Below are 22,946 nucleotides of genomic sequence, written 5' to 3'. Positions count from 1 at the left end.
TTCTGCACACTGGGGTTAAGAGCTGAGTGTGTGGGCTCTTCTGAACCTTGCTGTTACATGGGGATTCAGTTGTCTGAAAAAACGCGTTTATTTCGGGCTGAAAAACACGTTTTGAAAAGTGTGTTGTTACTGCCCCATAACTTACATAGGGTTGACCAAACTTGCAGAAACATGTTTATTTCTGCTGAAAAACACGTTTTGACCCTTTCTGCACACTGGGGTTAAGAGCTGAGTGTGTGGGCTCTTCTGAGCCTTGCTGTTACATGGGGATTCAGTTGCCTGAAAAAACGCGTTTATTTCGGGCTGAAAAACACGTTTTGAAAAGTGTGCTGTTACTGTCCCATAACTTACATGGGGTTGACCAAACTTGCAGAAACATGTTTATTTCTGCTGAAAAACACGTTTTGACCCTTTCTGCACACTGGGGTTAAGAGCTGAGTGTGTGGGCTCTTCTGAGCCTTGCTGTTACATGGGGATTCAGTTGTCTGAAAAAACGTGTTTATTTCGGGCTGAAAAACACGTTTTGAAAAGTGTGTTGTTACTGCCCCATAACTTACATGGGGTTGACCAAACTTGCAGAAACATGTTTATTTCTGCTGAAAAACACGTTTTGACCCTTTCTGCACACTGGGGTTAAGAGCTGAGTGTGTGGGCTCTTCTGAGCCTTGCTGTTACATGGGGATTCAGTTGTCTGAAAAAACGTGTTTATTTCGGGCTGAAAAACACGTTTTGAAAAGTGTGTTGTTACTGCCCCATAACTTACATGGGGTTGACCAAACTTTCAGAAACATGTTTATTTCTGCTGAAAAACACGTTTTGACCCTTTCTGCACACTGGGGTTAAGAGCTGAGTGTGTGGGCTCTTCTGAGCCTTGCTGTTACATGGGGATTCAGTTGTCTGAAAAAACGCGTTTATTTCGGGCTGAAAAACACGTTTTGAAAAGTGTGTTGTTACTGCCCCATAACTTACATGGGGTTGACCAAACTTGCAGAAACATGTTTATTTCAGCTGAAAAACACGTTTTGACCCTTTCTGCACACTGGGGTTAAGAGGTGAGTGTGTGGGCTCTTCTGAGCCTTGCTGTTACATGGGGATTCAGTTGTCTGAAAAAACGCGTTTATTTCGGGCTGAAAAACACGTTTTGAAAAGTGTGTTGTTACTGCCCCATAACTTACATGGGGTTGACCAAACTTGCAGAAACATGTTTATTTCTGCTGAAAAACACGTTTTTACCCTTTCTGCACACTGGGGTTAAGATCTGAGTGTGTGGGCTCTTCTGAACCTTGCTGTTACATGGGGATTCAGTTGTCTGAAAAAACGCGTTTATTTCGGGCTGAAAAACACGTTTTGAAAAGTGTGTTGTTACTGCCCCATAACTTACATGGGGTTGACCAAACTTGCAGAAACATGTTTATTTCTGCTGAAAAACACGTTTTGACCCTTTCTGCACACTGGGGTTAAGAGCTGAGTGTGTGGGCTCTTCTGAGCCTTGCTGTTACATGGGGATTCAGTTGTCTGAAAAAACGTGTTTATTTCGGGATGAAAAACACGTTTTGAAAAGTGTGTTGTTACTGCCCCATAACTTACATGGGGTTGACCAAACTTGCAGAAACATGTTTATTTCTGCTGAAAAACACGTTTTGACCCTTTCTGCACACTGGGGTTAAGAGCTGAGTGTGTGGGCTCTTCTGAACCTTGCTGTTACATGGGGATTCAGTTGTCTGAAAAAACGCGTTTATTTCGGGCTGAAAAACACGTTTTGAAAAGTGTGTTGTTACTGCCCCATAACTTACATGGGGTTGACCAAACTTGCAGAAACATGTTTATTTCAGCTGAAAAACACGTTTTGACCCTTTCTGCACACTGGGGTTAAGAGGTGAGTGTGTGGGCTCTTCTGAGCCTTGCTGTTACATGGGGATTCAGTTGTCTGAAAAAACGCGTTTATTTCGGGCTGAAAAACACGTTTTGAAAAGTGTGTTGTTACTGCCCCATAACTTACATGGGGTTGACCAAACTTGCAGAAACATGTTTATTTCTGCTGAAAAACACGTTTTGACCCTTTCTGCACACTGGGGTTAAGATCTGAGTGTGTGGGCTCTTCTGAACCTTGCTGTTACATGGGGATTCAGTTGTCTGAAAAAACGCGTTTATTTCGGGCTGAAAAACACGTTTTGAAAAGTGTGTTGTTACTGCCCCATAACTTACATGGGGTTGACCAAACTTGCAGAAACATGTTTATTTCTGCTGAAAAACACGTTTTGACCCTTTCTGCACACTGGGGTTAAGAGCTGAGTGTGTGGGCTCTTCTGAGCCTTGCTGTTACATGGGGATTCAGTTGTCTGAAAAAACGTGTTTATTTCGGGCTGAAAAACACGTTTTGAAAAGTGTGTTGTTACTGCCCCATAACTTACATGGGGTTGACCAAACTTTCAGAAACATGTTTATTTCTGCTGAAAAACACGTTTTGACCCTTTCTGCACACTGGGGTTAAGAGCTGAGTGTGTGGGCTCTTCTGAGCCTTGCTGTTACATGGGGATTCAGTTGTCTGAAAAAACGCGTTTATTTCGGGCTGAAAAACACGTTTTGAAAAGTGTGTTGTTACTGCCCCATAACTTACATGGGGTTGACCAAACTTGCAGAAACATGTTTATTTCAGCTGAAAAACACGTTTTGACCCTTTCTGCACACTGGGGTTAAGAGGTGAGTGTGTGGGCTCTTCTGAGCCTTGCTGTTACATGGGGATTCAGTTGTCTGAAAAAACGCGTTTATTTCGGGCTGAAAAACACGTTTTGAAAAGTGTGTTGTTACTGCCCCATAACTTACATGGGGTTGACCAAACTTGCAGAAACATGTTTATTACTGCTGAAAAACACGTTTTGACCCTTTCTGCACACTGGGGTTAAGATCTGAGTGTGTGGGCTCTTCTGAACCTTGCTGTTACATGGGGATTCAGTTGTCTGAAAAAACGCGTTTATTTCGGGCTGAAAAACACGTTTTGAAAAGTGTGTTGTTACTGCCCCATAACTTACATGGGGTTGACCAAACTTGCAGAAACATGTTTATTTCTGCTGAAAAACACGTTTTGACCCTTTCTGCACACTGGGGTTAAGAGCTGAGTGTGTGGGCTCTTCTGAACCTTGCTGTTACATGGGGATTCAGTTGTCTGAAAAAACGCGTTTATTTCGGGCTGAAAAACACGTTTTGAAAAGTGTGTTGTTACTGCCCCATAACTTACATAGGGTTGACCAAACTTGCAGAAACATGTTTATTTCTGCTGAAAAACACGTTTTGACCCTTTCTGCACACTGGGGTTAAGAGCTGAGTGTGTGGGCTCTTCTGAGCCTTGCTGTTACATGGGGATTCAGTTGCCTGAAAAAACGCGTTTATTTCGGGCTGAAAAACACGTTTTGAAAAGTGTGTTGTTACTGCCCCATAACTTACATGGGGTTGAACCAACTTGCAGAAACATGTTTATTTCTGCTGAAAAACACGTTTTGACCCTTTCTGCACACTGGGGTTAAGAGCTGAGTGTGTGGGCTCTTCTGAGCCTTGCTGTTACATAGGGATTCAGTTGTCTGAAAAAACGCGTTTATTTCGGGCTGAAAAACACGTTTTGAAAAGTGTGCTGTTACTGCCCCATAACTTACATGGGGTTGACCAAACTTGCAGAAACATGTTTATTTCTGCTGAAAAACACGTTTTGACCCTTTCTGCACACTGGGGTTAAGATCTGAGTGTGTGGGCTCTTCTGAACTTGCTGTTACATGGGGATTCAGTTGTCTGAAAAAACGCGTTTATTTCGGGCTGAAAAACACGTTTTGAAAAGTGTGTTGTTACTGCCCCATAACTTACATGGGGTTGACCAAACTTGCAGAAACATGTTTATTTCTGCTGAAAAACACGTTTTGACCCTTTCTGCACACTGGGGTTAAGAGCTGAGTGTGTGGGCTCTTCTGAACCTTGCTGTTACATGGGGATTCAGTTGTCTGAAAAAACGCGTTTATTTCGGGCTGAAAAACACGTTTTGAAAAGTGTGTTGTTACTGCCCCATAACTTACATAGGGTTGACCAAACTTGCAGAAACATGTTTATTTCTGCTGAAAAACACGTTTTGACCCTTTCTGCACACTGGGGTTAAGAGCTGAGTGTGTGGGCTCTTCTGAGCCTTGCTGTTACATGGGGATTCAGTTGCCTGAAAAAACGCGTTTATTTCGGGCTGAAAAACACGTTTTGAAAAGTGTGTTGTTACTGCCCCATAACTTACATGGGGTTGAACCAACTTGCAGAAACATGTTTATTTCTGCTGAAAAACACGTTTTGACCCTTTCTGCACACTGGGGTTAAGAGCTGAGTGTGTGGGCTCTTCTGAGCCTTGCTGTTACATAGGGATTCAGTTGTCTGAAAAAACGCGTTTATTTCGGGCTGAAAAACACGTTTTGAAAAGTGTGTTGTTACTGCCCCATAACTTACATGGGGTTGACCAAACTTGCAGAAACATGTTTATTTCTGCTGAAAAACACGTTTTGACCCTTTTTGCACACTGGGGTTAAGAGCTGAGTGTGTGGGCTCTTCTGAACCTTGCTGTTACATGGGGATTCAGTTGTCTGAAAAAACGCGTTTATTTCGGGCTGAAAAACACGTTTTGAAAAGTGTGTTGTTACTGCCCCATAACTTACATAGGGTTGACCAAACTTGCAGAAACATGTTTATTTCTGCTGAAAAACACGTTTTGACCCTTTCTGCACACTGGGGTTAAGAGCTGAGTGTGTGGGCTCTTCTGAGCCTTGCTGTTACATGGGGATTCAGTTGCCTGAAAAAACGCGTTTATTTCGGGCTGAAAAACACGTTTTGAAAAGTGTGTTGTTACTGCCCCATAACTTACATGGGGTTGAACCAACTTGCAGAAACATGTTTATTTCTGCTGAAAAACACGTTTTGACCCTTTCTGCACACTGGGGTTAAGAGCTGAGTGTGTGGGCTCTTCTGAGCCTTGCTGTTACATAGGGATTCAGTTGTCTGAAAAAACGCATTTATTTCGGGCTGAAAAACACGTTTTGAAAAGTGTGCTGTTACTGCCCCATAACTTACATGGGGTTGACCAAACTTTCAGAAACATGTTTATTTCTGCTGAAAAACACGTTTGACCCTTTCTGCACACTGGGGTTAAGAGCTGAGTGTGTGGGCTCTTCTGAGCCTTGCTGTTACATGGGGATTCAGTTGTCTGAAAAAACGCGTTTATTTCGGGCTGAAAAACACGTTTTGAAAAGTGTGTTGTTACTGCCCCATAACTTACATGGGGTTGACCAAACTTGCAGAAACATGTTTATTTCAGCTGAAAAACACGTTTTGACCCTTTCTGCACACTGGGGTTAAGAGGTGAGTGTGTGGGCTCTTCTGAGCCTTGCTGTTACATGGGGATTCAGTTGTCTGAAAAAACGCGTTTATTTCGGGCTGAAAAACACGTTTTGAAAAGTGTGTTGTTACTGCCCCATAACTTACATAGGGTTGACCAAACTTGCAGAAACATGTTTATTTCTGCTGAAAAACACGTTTTGACCCTTTCTGCACACTGGGGTTAAGAGCTGAGTGTGTGGGCTCTTCTGAGCCTTGCTGTTACATGGGGATTCAGTTGCCTGAAAAAACGCGTTTATTTCGGGCTGAAAAACACGTTTTGAAAAGTGTGTTGTTACTGCCCCATAACTTACATGGGGTTGAACCAACTTGCAGAAACATGTTTATTTCTGCTGAAAAACACGTTTTGACCCTTTCTGCACACTGGGGTTAAGAGCTGAGTGTGTGGGCTCTTCTGAGCCTTGCTGTTACATAGGGATTCAGTTGTCTGAAAAAACGCGTTTATTTCGGGCTGAAAAACACGTTTTGAAAAGTGTGCTGTTACTGCCCCATAACTTACATGGGGTTGACCAAACTTGCAGAAACATGTTTATTTCTGCTGAAAAACACGTTTTGACCCTTTCTGCACACTGGGGTTAAGATCTGAGTGTGTGGGCTCTTCTGAACTTGCTGTTACATGGGGATTCAGTTGTCTGAAAAAACGCGTTTATTTCGGGCTGAAAAACACGTTTTGAAAAGTGTGTTGTTACTGCCCCATAACTTACATGGGGTTGACCAAACTTGCAGAAACATGTTTATTTCTGCTGAAAAACACGTTTTGACCCTTTCTGCACACTGGGGTTAAGAGCTGAGTGTGTGGGCTCTTCTGAACCTTGCTGTTACATGGGGATTCAGTTGTCTGAAAAAACGCGTTTATTTCGGGCTGAAAAACACGTTTTGAAAAGTGTGTTGTTACTGCCCCATAACTTACATAGGGTTGACCAAACTTGCAGAAACATGTTTATTTCTGCTGAAAAACACGTTTTGACCCTTTCTGCACACTGGGGTTAAGAGCTGAGTGTGTGGGCTCTTCTGAGCCTTGCTGTTACATGGGGATTCAGTTGCCTGAAAAAACGCGTTTATTTCGGGCTGAAAAACACGTTTTGAAAAGTGTGTTGTTACTGCCCCATAACTTACATGGGGTTGAACCAACTTGCAGAAACATGTTTATTTCTGCTGAAAAACACGTTTTGACCCTTTCTGCACACTGGGGTTAAGAGCTGAGTGTGTGGGCTCTTCTGAGCCTTGCTGTTACATAGGGATTCAGTTGTCTGAAAAAACGCGTTTATTTCGGGCTGAAAAACACGTTTTGAAAAGTGTGTTGTTACTGCCCCATAACTTACATGGGGTTGACCAAACTTGCAGAAACATGTTTATTTCTGCTGAAAAACACGTTTTGACCCTTTTTGCACACTGGGGTTAAGAGCTGAGTGTGTGGGCTCTTCTGAACCTTGCTGTTACATGGGGATTCAGTTGTCTGAAAAAACGCGTTTATTTCGGGCTGAAAAACACGTTTTGAAAAGTGTGTTGTTACTGCCCCATAACTTACATAGGGTTGACCAAACTTGCAGAAACATGTTTATTTCTGCTGAAAAACACGTTTTGACCCTTTCTGCACACTGGGGTTAAGAGCTGAGTGTGTGGGCTCTTCTGAGCCTTGCTGTTACATGGGGATTCAGTTGCCTGAAAAAACGCGTTTATTTCGGGCTGAAAAACACGTTTTGAAAAGTGTGTTGTTACTGCCCCATAACTTACATGGGGTTGAACCAACTTGCAGAAACATGTTTATTTCTGCTGAAAAACACGTTTTGACCCTTTCTGCACACTGGGGTTAAGAGCTGAGTGTGTGGGCTCTTCTGAGCCTTGCTGTTACATAGGGATTCAGTTGTCTGAAAAAACGCATTTATTTCGGGCTGAAAAACACGTTTTGAAAAGTGTGCTGTTACTGCCCCATAACTTACATGGGGTTGACCAAACTTTCAGAAACATGTTTATTTCTGCTGAAAAACACGTTTGACCCTTTCTGCACACTGGGGTTAAGAGCTGAGTGTGTGGGCTCTTCTGAGCCTTGCTGTTACATGGGGATTCAGTTGTCTGAAAAAACGCGTTTATTTCGGGCTGAAAAACACGTTTTGAAAAGTGTGTTGTTACTGCCCCATAACTTACATGGGGTTGACCAAACTTGCAGAAACATGTTTATTTCAGCTGAAAAACACGTTTTGACCCTTTCTGCACACTGGGGTTAAGAGGTGAGTGTGTGGGCTCTTCTGAGCCTTGCTGTTACATGGGGATTCAGTTGTCTGAAAAAACGCGTTTATTTCGGGCTGAAAAACACGTTTTGAAAAGTGTGTTGTTACTGCCCCATAACTTACATGGGGTTGACCAAACTTGCAGAAACATGTTTATTTCTGCTGAAAAACACGTTTTTACCCTTTCTGCACACTGGGGTTAAGATCTGAGTGTGTGGGCTCTTCTGAACCTTGCTGTTACATGGGGATTCAGTTGTCTGAAAAAACGCGTTTATTTCGGGCTGAAAAACACGTTTTGAAAAGTGTGTTGTTACTGCCCCATAACTTACATGGGGTTGACCAAACTTGCAGAAACATGTTTATTTCTGCTGAAAAACACGTTTTGACCCTTTCTGCACACTGGGGTTAAGAGCTGAGTGTGTGGGCTCTTCTGAGCCTTGCTGTTACATGGGGATTCAGTTGTCTGAAAAAACGTGTTTATTTCGGGATGAAAAACACGTTTTGAAAAGTGTGTTGTTACTGCCCCATAACTTACATGGGGTTGACCAAACTTGCAGAAACATGTTTATTTCTGCTGAAAAACACGTTTTGACCCTTTCTGCACACTGGGGTTAAGAGCTGAGTGTGTGGGCTCTTCTGAACCTTGCTGTTACATGGGGATTCAGTTGTCTGAAAAAACGCGTTTATTTCGGGCTGAAAAACACGTTTTGAAAAGTGTGTTGTTACTGCCCCATAACTTACATGGGGTTGACCAAACTTGCAGAAACATGTTTATTTCTGCTGAAAAACACGTTTTTACCCTTTCTGCACACTGGGGTTAAGATCTGAGTGTGTGGGCTCTTCTGAACCTTGCTGTTACATGGGGATTCAGTTGTCTGAAAAAACGCGTTTATTTCGGGCTGAAAAACACGTTTTGAAAAGTGTGTTGTTACTGCCCCATAACTTACATGGGGTTGACCAAACTTGCAGAAACATGTTTATTTCTGCTGAAAAACACGTTTTGACCCTTTCTGCACACTGGGGTTAAGAGCTGAGTGTGTGGGCTCTTCTGAGCCTTGCTGTTACATGGGGATTCAGTTGTCTGAAAAAACGTGTTTATTTCGGGATGAAAAACACGTTTTGAAAAGTGTGTTGTTACTGCCCCATAACTTACATGGGGTTGACCAAACTTGCAGAAACATGTTTATTTCTGCTGAAAAACACGTTTTGACCCTTTCTGCACACTGGGGTTAAGAGCTGAGTGTGTGGGCTCTTCTGAACCTTGCTGTTACATGGGGATTCAGTTGTCTGAAAAAACGCGTTTATTTCGGGCTGAAAAACACGTTTTGAAAAGTGTGTTGTTACTGCCCCATAACTTACATGGGGTTGACCAAACTTGCAGAAACATGTTTATTTCTGCTGAAAAACACGTTTTGACCCTTTCTGCACACTGGGGTTAAGAGCTGAGTGTGTGGGGTCTTCTGAGCCTTGCTGTTACATGGGGATTCAGTTGTCTGAAAAAACGCGTTTATTTCGGGCTGAAAAACACGTTTTGAAAAGTGTGTTGTTACTGCCCCATAACTTACATGGGGTTGACCAAACTTGCAGAAACATGTTTATTTCTGCTGAAAAAACACGTTTTGACCCTTTCTGCACACTGGGGTTAAGATCTGAGTGTGTGGGCTCTTCTGAACCTTGCTGTTACATGGGGATTCAGTTGTCTGAAAAAACGCGTTTATTTCGGGCTGAAAAACACGTTTTGAAAAGTGTGTTGTTACTGCCCCATAACTTACATGGGGTTGACCAAACTTGCAGAAACATGTTTATTTCTGCTGAAAAACACGTTTTGACCCTTTCTGCACACTGGGGTTAAGAGCTGAGTGTGTGGGCTCTTCTGAGCCTTGCTGTTACATGGGGATTCAGTTGTCTGAAAAAACGTGTTTATTTCGGGCTGAAAAACACGTTTTGAAAAGTGTGTTGTTACTGCCCCATAACTTACATGGGGTTGACCAAACTTTCAGAAACATGTTTATTTCTGCTGAAAAACACGTTTTGACCCTTTCTGCACACTGGGGTTAAGAGCTGAGTGTGTGGGCTCTTCTGAGCCTTGCTGTTACATGGGGATTCAGTTGTCTGAAAAAACGCGTTTATTTCGGGCTGAAAAACACGTTTTGAAAAGTGTGTTGTTACTGCCCCATAACTTACATGGGGTTGACCAAACTTGCAGAAACATGTTTATTTCAGCTGAAAAACACGTTTTGACCCTTTCTGCACACTGGGGTTAAGAGGTGAGTGTGTGGGCTCTTCTGAGCCTTGCTGTTACATGGGGATTCAGTTGTCTGAAAAAACGCGTTTATTTCGGGCTGAAAAACACGTTTTGAAAAGTGTGTTGTTACTGCCCCATAACTTACATGGGGTTGATCAAACTTGCAGAAACATGTTTATTTCTGCTGAAAAACACGTTTTGACCCTTTCTGCACACTGGGGTTAAGATCTGAGTGTGTGGGCTCTTCTGAACCTTGCTGTTACATGGGGATTCAGTTGTCTGAAAAAACGCGTTTATTTCGGGCTGAAAAACACGTTTTGAAAAGTGTGTTGTTACTGCCCCATAACTTACATGGGGTTGACCAAACTTGCAGAAACATGTTTATTTCTGCTGAAAAACACGTTTTGACCCTTTCTGCACACTGGGGTTAAGAGCTGAGTGTGTGGGCTCTTCTGAGCCTTGCTGTTACATGGGGATTCAGTTGTCTGAAAAAACGTGTTTATTTCGGGATGAAAAACACGTTTTGAAAAGTGTGTTGTTACTGCCCCATAACTTACATGGGGTTGACCAAACTTGCAGAAACATGTTTATTTCTGCTGAAAAACACGTTTTGACCCTTTCTGCACACTGGGGTTAAGAGCTGAGTGTGTGGGCTCTTCTGAACCTTGCTGTTACATGGGGATTCAGTTGTCTGAAAAAACGCGTTTATTTCGGGCTGAAAAACACGTTTTGAAAAGTGTGTTGTTACTGCCCCATAACTTACATGGGGTTGACCAAACTTGCAGAAACATGTTTATTTCTGCTGAAAAACACGTTTTGACCCTTTCTGCACACTGGGGTTAAGAGCTGAGTGTGTGGGCTCTTCTGAGCCTTGCTGTTACATGGGGATTCAGTTGTCTGAAAAAACGCGTTTATTTCGGGCTGAAAAACACGTTTTGAAAAGTGTGTTGTTACTGCCCCATAACTTACATGGGGTTGACCAAACTTGCAGAAACATGTTTATTTCTGCTGAAAAACACGTTTTGACCCTTTCTGCACACTGGGGTTAAGATCTGAGTGTGTGGGCTCTTCTGAACCTTGCTGTTACATGGGGATTCAGTTGTCTGAAAAAACGCGTTTATTTCGGGCTGAAAAACACGTTTTGAAAAGTGTGTTGTTACTGCCCCATAACTTACATGGGGTTGACCAAACTTGCAGAAACATGTTTATTTCTGCTGAAAAACACGTTTTGACCCTTTCTGCACACTGGGGTTAAGAGCTGAGTGTGTGGGCTCTTCTGAACCTTGCTGTTACATGGGGATTCAGTTGTCTGAAAAAACGCGTTTATTTCGGGCTGAAAAACACGTTTTGAAAAGTGTGTTGTTACTGCCCCATAACTTACATAGGGTTGACCAAACTTGCAGAAACATGTTTATTTCTGCTGAAAAACACGTTTTGACCCTTTCTGCACACTGGGGTTAAGAGCTGAGTGTGTGGGCTCTTCTGAGCCTTGCTGTTACATGGGGATTCAGTTGCCTGAAAAAACGCGTTTATTTCGGGCTGAAAAACACGTTTTGAAAAGTGTGCTGTTACTGTCCCATAACTTACATGGGGTTGACCAAACTTGCAGAAACATGTTTATTTCTGCTGAAAAACACGTTTTGACCCTTTCTGCACACTGGGGTTAAGAGCTGAGTGTGTGGGCTCTTCTGAGCCTTGCTGTTACATGGGGATTCAGTTGTCTGAAAAAACGTGTTTATTTCGGGCTGAAAAACACGTTTTGAAAAGTGTGTTGTTACTGCCCCATAACTTACATAGGGTTGACCAAACTTGCAGAAACATGTTTATTTCTGCTGAAAAACACGTTTTGACCCTTTCTGCACACTGGGGTTAAGAGCTGAGTGTGTGGGCTCTTCTGAGCCTTGCTGTTACATGGGGATTCAGTTGTCTGAAAAAACGTGTTTATTTCGGGCTGAAAAACACGTTTTGAAAAGTGTGTTGTTACTGCCCCATAACTTACATGGGGTTGACCAAACTTTCAGAAACATGTTTATTTCTGCTGAAAAACACGTTTTGACCCTTTCTGCACACTGGGGTTAAGAGCTGAGTGTGTGGGCTCTTCTGAGCCTTGCTGTTACATGGGGATTCAGTTGTCTGAAAAAACGCGTTTATTTCGGGCTGAAAAACACGTTTTGAAAAGTGTGTTGTTACTGCCCCATAACTTACATGGGGTTGACCAAACTTGCAGAAACATGTTTATTTCAGCTGAAAAACACGTTTTGACCCTTTCTGCACACTGGGGTTAAGAGGTGAGTGTGTGGGCTCTTCTGAGCCTTGCTGTTACATGGGGATTCAGTTGTCTGAAAAAACGCGTTTATTTCGGGCTGAAAAACACGTTTTGAAAAGTGTGTTGTTACTGCCCCATAACTTACATGGGGTTGACCAAACTTGCAGAAACATGTTTATTTCTGCTGAAAAACACGTTTTTACCCTTTCTGCACACTGGGGTTAAGATCTGAGTGTGTGGGCTCTTCTGAACCTTGCTGTTACATGGGGATTCAGTTGTCTGAAAAAACGCGTTTATTTCGGGCTGAAAAACACGTTTTGAAAAGTGTGTTGTTACTGCCCCATAACTTACATGGGGTTGACCAAACTTGCAGAAACATGTTTATTTCTGCTGAAAAACACGTTTTGACCCTTTCTGCACACTGGGGTTAAGAGCTGAGTGTGTGGGCTCTTCTGAGCCTTGCTGTTACATGGGGATTCAGTTGTCTGAAAAAACGTGTTTATTTCGGGATGAAAAACACGTTTTGAAAAGTGTGTTGTTACTGCCCCATAACTTACATGGGGTTGACCAAACTTGCAGAAACATGTTTATTTCTGCTGAAAAACACGTTTTGACCCTTTCTGCACACTGGGGTTAAGAGCTGAGTGTGTGGGCTCTTCTGAACCTTGCTGTTACATGGGGATTCAGTTGTCTGAAAAAACGCGTTTATTTCGGGCTGAAAAACACGTTTTGAAAAGTGTGTTGTTACTGCCCCATAACTTACATGGGGTTGACCAAACTTGCAGAAACATGTTTATTTCAGCTGAAAAACACGTTTTGACCCTTTCTGCACACTGGGGTTAAGAGGTGAGTGTGTGGGCTCTTCTGAGCCTTGCTGTTACATGGGGATTCAGTTGTCTGAAAAAACGCGTTTATTTCGGGCTGAAAAACACGTTTTGAAAAGTGTGTTGTTACTGCCCCATAACTTACATGGGGTTGACCAAACTTGCAGAAACATGTTTATTTCTGCTGAAAAACACGTTTTGACCCTTTCTGCACACTGGGGTTAAGATCTGAGTGTGTGGGCTCTTCTGAACCTTGCTGTTACATGGGGATTCAGTTGTCTGAAAAAACGCGTTTATTTCGGGCTGAAAAACACGTTTTGAAAAGTGTGTTGTTACTGCCCCATAACTTACATGGGGTTGACCAAACTTGCAGAAACATGTTTATTTCTGCTGAAAAACACGTTTTGACCCTTTCTGCACACTGGGGTTAAGAGCTGAGTGTGTGGGCTCTTCTGAGCCTTGCTGTTACATGGGGATTCAGTTGTCTGAAAAAACGTGTTTATTTCGGGCTGAAAAACACGTTTTGAAAAGTGTGTTGTTACTGCCCCATAACTTACATGGGGTTGACCAAACTTTCAGAAACATGTTTATTTCTGCTGAAAAACACGTTTTGACCCTTTCTGCACACTGGGGTTAAGAGCTGAGTGTGTGGGCTCTTCTGAGCCTTGCTGTTACATGGGGATTCAGTTGTCTGAAAAAACGCGTTTATTTCGGGCTGAAAAACACGTTTTGAAAAGTGTGTTGTTACTGCCCCATAACTTACATGGGGTTGACCAAACTTGCAGAAACATGTTTATTTCAGCTGAAAAACACGTTTTGACCCTTTCTGCACACTGGGGTTAAGAGGTGAGTGTGTGGGCTCTTCTGAGCCTTGCTGTTACATGGGGATTCAGTTGTCTGAAAAAACGCGTTTATTTCGGGCTGAAAAACACGTTTTGAAAAGTGTGTTGTTACTGCCCCATAACTTACATGGGGTTGACCAAACTTGCAGAAACATGTTTATTACTGCTGAAAAACACGTTTTGACCCTTTCTGCACACTGGGGTTAAGATCTGAGTGTGTGGGCTCTTCTGAACCTTGCTGTTACATGGGGATTCAGTTGTCTGAAAAAACGCGTTTATTTCGGGCTGAAAAACACGTTTTGAAAAGTGTGTTGTTACTGCCCCATAACTTACATGGGGTTGACCAAACTTGCAGAAACATGTTTATTTCTGCTGAAAAACACGTTTTGACCCTTTCTGCACACTGGGGTTAAGAGCTGAGTGTGTGGGCTCTTCTGAGCCTTGCTGTTACATGGGGATTCAGTTGTCTGAAAAAACGTGTTTATTTCGGGATGAAAAACACGTTTTGAAAAGTGTGTTGTTACTGCCCCATAACTTACATGGGGTTGACCAAACTTGCAGAAACATGTTTATTTCTGCTGAAAAACACGTTTTGACCCTTTCTGCACACTGGGGTTAAGAGCTGAGTGTGTGGGCTCTTCTGAACCTTGCTGTTACATGGGGATTCAGTTGTCTGAAAAAACGCGTTTATTTCGGGCTGAAAAACACGTTTTGAAAAGTGTGTTGTTACTGCCCCATAACTTACATGGGGTTGACCAAACTTGCAGAAACATGTTTATTTCTGCTGAAAAACACGTTTTGACCCTTTCTGCACACTGGGGTTAAGAGCTGAGTGTGTGGGCTCTTCTGAGCCTTGCTGTTACATGGGGATTCAGTTGTCTGAAAAAAACGTGTTTATTTCGGGATGAAAAACACGTTTTGAAAAGTGTGTTGTTACTGCCCCATAACTTACATGGGGTTGACCAAACTTGCAGAAACATGTTTATTTCAGCTGAAAAACACCTTTTGACCCTTTCTGCACACTGGGGTTAAGAGGTGAGTGTGTGGGCTCTTCTGAGCCTTGCTGTTACATGGGGATTCAGTTGTCTGAAAAAACGCGTTTATTTCGGGCTGAAAAACACGTTTTGAAAAGTGTGTTGTTACTGCCCCATAACTTACATGGGGTTGACCAAACTTGCAGAAACATGTTTATTTCTGCTGAAAAACACGTTTTGACCCTTTCTGCACACTGGGGTTAAGAGCTGAGTGTGTGGGCTCTTCTGAGCCTTGCTGTTACATGGGGATTCAGTTGCCTGAAAAAACGCGTTTATTTCGGGCTGAAAAACACGTTTTGAAAAGTGTGTTGTTACTGCCCCATAACTTACATGGGGTTGAACCAACTTGCAGAAACATGTTTATTTCTGCTGAAAAACACGTTTTGACCCTTTCTGCACACTGGGGTTAAGAGCTGAGTGTGTGGGCTCTTCTGAGCCTTGCTGTTACATAGGGATTCAGTTGTCTGAAAAAACGCGTTTATTTCGGGCTGAAAAACACGTTTTGAAAAGTGTGCTGTTACTGCCCCATAACTTACATGGGGTTGACCAAACTTGCAGAAACATGTTTATTTCTGCTGAAAAACACGTTTTGACCCTTTCTGCACACTGGGGTTAAGATCTGAGTGTGTGGGCTCTTCTGAACTTGCTGTTACATGGGGATTCAGTTGTCTGAAAAAACGCGTTTATTTCGGGCTGAAAAACACGTTTTGAAAAGTGTGTTGTTACTGCCCCATAACTTACATGGGGTTGACCAAACTTGCAGAAACATGTTTATTTCTGCTGAAAAACACGTTTTGACCCTTTCTGCACACTGGGGTTAAGAGCTGAGTGTGTGGGCTCTTCTGAACCTTGCTGTTACATGGGGATTCAGTTGTCTGAAAAAACGCGTTTATTTCGGGCTGAAAAACACGTTTTGAAAAGTGTGTTGTTACTGCCCCATAACTTACATAGGGTTGACCAAACTTGCAGAAACATGTTTATTTCTGCTGAAAAACACGTTTTGACCCTTTCTGCACACTGGGGTTAAGATCTGAGTGTGTGGGCTCTTCTGAACCTTGCTGTTACATGGGGATTCAGTTGTCTGAAAAAACGCGTTTATTTCGGGCTGAAAAACACGTTTTGAAAAGTGTGTTGTTACTGCCCCATAACTTACATGGGGTTGACCAAACTTGCAGAAACATGTTTATTTCTGCTGAAAAACACGTTTTGACCCTTTCTGCACACTGGGGTTAAGAGCTGAGTGTGTGGGCTCTTCTGAGCCTTGCTGTTACATGGGGATTCAGTTGTCTGAAAAAACGCGTTTATTTCGGGCTGAAAAACACGTTTTGAAAAGTGTGTTGTTACTGCCCCATAACTTACATGGGGTTGACCAAACTTGCAGAAACATGTTTATTTCTGCTGAAAAACACGTTTTGACCCTTTCTGCACACTGGGGTTAAGAGCTGAGTGTGTGGGCTCTTCTGAGCCTTGCTGTTACATGGGGATTCAGTTGTCTGAAAAAACGTGTTTATTTCGGGCTGAAAAACACGTTTTGAAAAGTGTGTTGTTACTGCCCCATAACTTACATGGGGTTGACCAAACTTTCAGAAACATGTTTATTTCTGCTGAAAAACACGTTTTGACCCTTTCTGCACACTGGGGTTAAGAGCTGAGTGTGTGGGCTCTTCTGAGCCTTGCTGTTACATGGGGATTCAGTTGTCTGAAAAAACGCGTTTATTTCGGGCTGAAAAACACGTTTTGAAAAGTGTGTTGTTACTGCCCCATAACTTACATGGGGTTGACCAAACTTGCAGAAACATGTTTATTTCAGCTGAAAAACACGTTTTGACCCTTTCTGCACACTGGGGTTAAGAGGTGAGTGTGTGGGCTCTTCTGAGCCTTGCTGTTACATGGGGATTCAGTTGTCTGAAAAAACGCGTTTATTTCGGGCTGAAAAACACGTTTTGAAAAGTGTGTTGTTACTGCCCCATAACTTACATGGGGTTGACCAAACTTGCAGAAACATGTTTATTTCTGCTGAAAAACACGTTTTGACCCTTTCTGCACACTGGGGTTAAGATCTGAGTGTGTGGGCTCTTCTGAACCTTGCTGTTACATGGGGATTCAGTTGTCTGAAAAAACGCGTTTATTTCGGGCTGAAAAACACGTTTTGAAAAGTGTGTTGTTACTGCCCCATAACTTACATGGGGTTGACCAAACTTGCAGAAACATGTTTATTTCTGCTGAAAAACACGTTTTGACCCTTTCTGCACACTGGGGTTAAGAGCTGAGTGTGTGGGCTCTTCTGAGCCTTGCTGTTACATGGGGATTCAGTTGTCTGAAAAAACGTGTTTATTTCGGGATGAAAAACACGTTTTGAAAAGTGTGTTGTTACTGCCCCATAACTTACATGGGGTTGACCAAACTTGCAGAAACATGTTTATTTCTGCTGAAAAACACGTTTTGACCCTTTCTGCACACTGGGGTTAAGAGCTGAGTGTGTGGGCTCTTCTGAACCTTGCTGTTACATGGGGATTCAGTTGTCTGAAAAAACGCGTTTATTTCGGGCTGAAAAACACGTTTTGAAAAGTGTGTTGTTACTGCCCCATAACTTACATGGGGTTGACCAAACTTGCAGAAACATGTTTATTTCTGCTGAAAAACACGTTTTGACCCTTTCTGCACACTGGGGTTAAGAGCTGAGTGTGTGGGCTCTTCTGAGCCTTGCTGTTACATGGGGATTCAGTTGTCTGAAAAAAACGTGTTTATTTCGGGATGAAAAACACGTTTTGAAAAGTGTGTTGTTACTGCCCCATAACTTACATGGGGTTGACCAAACTTGCAGAAACATGTTTATTTCAGCTGAAAAACACGTTTTGACCCTTTCTGCACACTGGGGTTAAGAGGTGAGTGTGTGGGCTCTTCTGAGCCTTGCTGTTACATGGGGATTCAGTTGTCTGAAAAAACGCGTTTATTTCGGGCTGAAAAACACGTTTTGAAAAGTGTGTTGTTACTGCCCCATAACTTACATGGGGTTGACCAAACTTGCAGAAACATGTTTATTTCTGCTGAAAAACACGTTTTGACCCTTTCTGCACACTGGGGTTAAGAGCTGAGTGTGTGGGCTCTTCTGAGCCTTGCTGTTACATGGGGATTCAGTTGCCTGAAAAAACGCGTTTATTTCGGGCTGAAAAACACGTTTTGAAAAGTGTGTTGTTACTGCCCCATAACTTACATGGGGTTGAACCAACTTGCAGAAACATGTTTATTTCTGCTGAAAAACACGTTTTGACCCTTTCTGCACACTGGGGTTAAGAGCTGAGTGTGTGGGCTCTTCTGAGCCTTGCTGTTACATAGGGATTCAGTTGTCTGAAAAAACGCGTTTATTTCGGGCTGAAAAACACGTTTTGAAAAGTGTGCTGTTACTGCCCCATAACTTACATGGGGTTGACCAAACTTGCAGAAACATGTTTATTTCTGCTGAAAAACACGTTTTGACCCTTTCTGCACACTGGGGTTAAGATCTGAGTGTGTGGGCTCTTCTGAACTTGCTGTTACATGGGGATTCAGTTGTCTGAAAAAACGCGTTTATTTCGGGCTGAAAAACACGTTTTGAAAAGTGTGTTGTTACTGCCCCATAACTTACATGGGGTTGACCAAACTTGCAGAAACATGTTTATTTCTGCTGAAAAACACGTTTTGACCCTTTCTGCACACTGGGGTTAAGAGCTGAGTGTGTGGGCTCTTCTGAACCTTGCTGTTACATGGGGATTCAGTTGTCTGAAAAAACGCGTTTATTTCGGGCTGAAAAACACGTTTTGAAAAGTGTGTTGTTACTGCCCCATAACTTACATAGGGTTGACCAAACTTGCAGAAACATGTTTATTTCTGCTGAAAAACACGTTTTGACCCTTTCTGCACACTGGGGTTAAGATCTGAGTGTGTGGGCTCTTCTGAACCTTGCTGTTACATGGGGATTCAGTTGTCTGAAAAAACGCGTTTATTTCGGGCTGAAAAACACGTTTTGAAAAGTGTGTTGTTACTGCCCCATAACTTACATGGGGTTGACCAAACTTGCAGAAACATGTTTATTTCTGCTGAAAAACACGTTTTGACCCTTTCTGCACACTGGGGTTAAGAGCTGAGTGTGTGGGCTCTTCTGAGCCTTGCTGTTACATGGGGATTCAGTTGTCTGAAAAAACGTGTTTATTTCGGGCTGAAAAACACGTTTTGAAAAGTGTGTTGTTACTGCCCCATAACTTACATGGGGTTGACCAAACTTTCAGAAACATGTTTATTTCTGCTGAAAAACACGTTTTGACCCTTTCTGCACACTGGGGTTAAGAGCTGAGTGTGTGGGCTCTTCAGAACCTTGCTGTTACATGGGGATTCAGTTGTCTGAAAAAACGCGTTTATTTCGGGCTGAAAAACACGTTTTGAAAAGTGTGTTGTTACTGCCCCATAACTTACATGGGGTTGACCAAACTTGCAGAAACATGTTTATTTCTGCTGAAAAACACGTTTTGACCCTTTCTGCACACTGGGGTTAAGAGCTGAGTGTGTGGGCTCTTCTGAGCCTTGCTGTTACATGGGGATTCAGTTGTCTGAAAAAACGCGTTTATTTCGGGCTGAAAAACACGTTTTGAAAAGTGTGTTGTTACTGCCCCATAACTTACATGGGGTTGACCAAACTTTCAGAAACGTTTATTTCTGCTGAAAAACACGTTTTGACCCTTTCTGCACACTGGGGTTAAGAGCTGAGTGTGTGGGCTCTTCTGAGCCTTGCTGTTACATGGGGATTCAGTTGTCTGAAAAAACGCGTTTATTTCGGGCTGAAAAACACGTTTTGAAAAGTGTGTTGTTACTGCCCCATAACTTACATGGGGTTGACCAAACTTGCAGAAACATGTTTATTTCTGCTGAAAAACACGTTTTGACCCTTTCTGCACACTGGGGTTAAGAGCTGAGTGTGTGGGCTCTTCTGAACCTTGCTGTTACATGGGGATTCAGTTGTCTGAAAAAACGCGTTTATTTCGGGCTGAAAAACACGTTTTGAAAAGTGTGTTGTTACTGCCCCATAACTTACATAGGGTTGACCAAACTTGCAGAAACATGTTTATTTCTGCTGAAAAACACGTTTTGACCCTTTCTGCACACTGGGGTTAAGAGCTGAGTGTGTGGGCTCTTCTGAACCTTGCTGTTACATGGGGATTCAGTTGTCTGAAAAAACGCGTTTATTTCGGGCTGAAAAACACGTTTTGAAAAGTGTGCTGTTACTGTCCCATAACTTACATGGGGTTGACCAAACTTGCAGAAACATGTTTATTTCTGCTGAAAAACACGTTTTGACCCTTTCTGCACACTGGGGTTAAGAGCTGAGTGTGTGGGCTCTTCTGAGCCTTGCTGTTACATGGGGATTCAGTTGTCTGAAAAAACGTGTTTATTTCGGGCTGAAAAACACGTTTTGAAAAGTGTGTTGTTACTGCCCCATAACTTACATTGGGTTGACCAAACTTTCAGAAACATGTTTATTTCTGCTGAAAAACACGTTTTGACCCTTTCTGCACACTGGGGTTAAGAGCTGAGTGTGTGGGCTCTTCTGAGCCTTGCTGTTACATGGGGATTCAGTTGTGTGAAAAAACGCGTTTATTTCGGGCTGAAAAACACGTTTTGAAAAGTGTGTTGTTACTGCCCCATAACTTACATGGGGTTGACCAAACTTGCAGAAACATGTTTATTTCTGCTGAAAAACACGTTTTGACCCTTTCTGCACACTGGGGTTAAGAGCTGAGTGTGTGGGCTCTTCTGAACCTTGCTGTTACATGGGGATTCAGTTGTCTGAAAAAACGCGTTTATTTCGGGCTGAAAAACACGTTTTGAAAAGTGTGCTGTTACTGTCCCATAACTTACATGGGGTTGACCAAACTTGCAGAAACATGTTTATTTCTGCTGAAAAACACGTTTTGACCCTTTCTGCACACTGGGGTTAAGAGCTGAGTGTGTGGGCTCTTCTGAGCCTTGCTGTTACATGGGGATTCAGTTGTCTGAAAAAACGTGTTTATTTCGGGCTGAAAAACACGTTTTGAAAAGTGTGTTGTTACTGCCCCATAACTTACATGGGGTTGACCAAACTTGCAGAAACATGTTTATTTCTGCTGAAAAACACGTTTTGACCCTTTCTGCACACTGGGGTTAAGAGCTGAGTGTGTGGGCTCTTCTGAACCTTGCTGTTACATGGGGATTCAGTTGTCTGAAAAAACGCGTTTATTTCGGGCTGAAAAACACGTTTTGAAAAGTGTGTTGTTACTGCCCCATAACTTACATGGGGTTGACCAAACTTGCAGAAACATGTTTATTTCTGCTGAAAAACACGTTTTGACCCTTTCTGCACACTGGGGTTAAGAGCTGAGTGTGTGGGCTCTTCTGAACCTTGCTGTTACATGGGGATTCAGTTGTCTGAAAAAACGCGTTTATTTCGGGCTGAAAAACACGTTTTGAAAAGTGTGTTGTTACTGTCCCATAACTTACATGGGGTTGACCAAACTTGCAGAAACATGTTTATTTCTGCTGAAAAACACGTTTTGACCCTTTCTGCACACTGGGGTTAAGAGCTGAGTGTGTGGGCTCTTCTGAGCCTTGCTGTTACATGGGGATTCAGTTGTCTGAAAAAACGTGTTTATTTCGGGCTGAAAAACACGTTTTGAAAAGTGTGTTGTTACTGCCCCATAACTTACATGGGGTTGACCAAACTTTCAGAAACATGTTTATTTCTGCTGAAAAACATGTTTTGACCCTTTCTGCACACTGGGGTTAAGAGCTGAGTGTGTGGGCTCTTCTGAGCCTTGCTGTTACATGGGGATTCAGTTGTCTGAAAAAACGCGTTTATTTCGGGCTGAAAAACACGTTTTGAAAAGTGTGTTGTTACTGCCCCATAACTTACATGGGGTTGACCAAACTTGCAGAAACATGTTTATTTCAGCTGAAAAACACGTTTTGACCCTTTCTGCACACTGGGGTTAAGAGGTGAGTGTGTGGGCTCTTCTGAGCCTTGCTGTTACATGGGGATTCAGTTGTCTGAAAAAACGCGTTTATTTCGGGCTGAAAAACACGTTTTGAAAAGTGTGTTGTTACTGCCCCATAACTTACATGGGGTTGACCAAACTTGCAGAAACATGTTTATTTCTGCTGAAAAACACGTTTTGACCCTTTCTGCACACTGGGGTTAAGAGCTGAGTGTGTGGGCTCTTCTGAGCCTTGCTGTTACATGGGGATTCAGTTGTCTGAAAAAACGCGTTTATTTCGGGCTGAAAAACACGTTTTGAAAAGTGTGTTGTTACTGCCCCATAACTTACATGGGGTTGACCAAACTTGCAGAAACATGTTTATTTCTGCTGAAAAACACGTTTTGACCCTTTCTGCACACTGGGGTTAAGATCTGAGTGTGTGGGCTCTTCTGAACCTTGCTGTTACATGGGGATTCAGTTGTCTGAAAAAACGCGTTTATTTCGGGCTGAAAAACACGTTTTGAAAAGTGTGTTGTTACTGCCCCATAACTTACATGGGGTTGACCAAACTTGCAAAAACATGTTTATTTCTGCTGAAAAACACGTTTTGACCCTTTCTGCACACTGGGGTTAAGAGCTGAGTGTGTGGGCTCTTCTGAGCCTTGCTGTTACATGGGGATTCAGTTGTCTGAAAAAACGCGTTTTTTTCGGGCTGAAAAACACGTTTTGAAAAGTGTGTTGTTACTGCCCCATAACTTACATGGGGTTGACCAAACTTGCAGAAACATGTTTATTTCTGCTGAAAAACACGTTTTGACCCTTTCTGCACACTGGGGTTAAGATCTGAGTGTGTGGGCTCTTCTGAACCTTGCTGTTACATGGGGATTCAGTTGTCTGAAAAAACGCGTTTATTTCGGGCTGAAAAACACGTTTTGAAAAGTGTGTTGTTACTGCCCCATAACTTACATGGGGTTGACCAAACTTGCAGAAACATGTTTATTTCTGCTGAAAAACACGTTTTGACCCTTTCTGCACACTGGGGTTAACAGCTGAGTGTGTGGGCTCTTCTGAACCTTGCTGTTACATGGGGATTCAGTTGTCTGAAAAAACGC

The sequence above is a fragment of the Lepisosteus platostomus genome, chromosome 11, assembly GCF_059453375.1.
Source record: "Lepisosteus platostomus isolate fLepPlt1 chromosome 11, fLepPlt1.hap1, whole genome shotgun sequence".
In the NCBI taxonomy this organism is placed as follows: domain Eukaryota; kingdom Metazoa; phylum Chordata; class Actinopteri; order Semionotiformes; family Lepisosteidae; genus Lepisosteus; species Lepisosteus platostomus.
Note: the sequence above shows the minus strand (reverse complement) of the source record.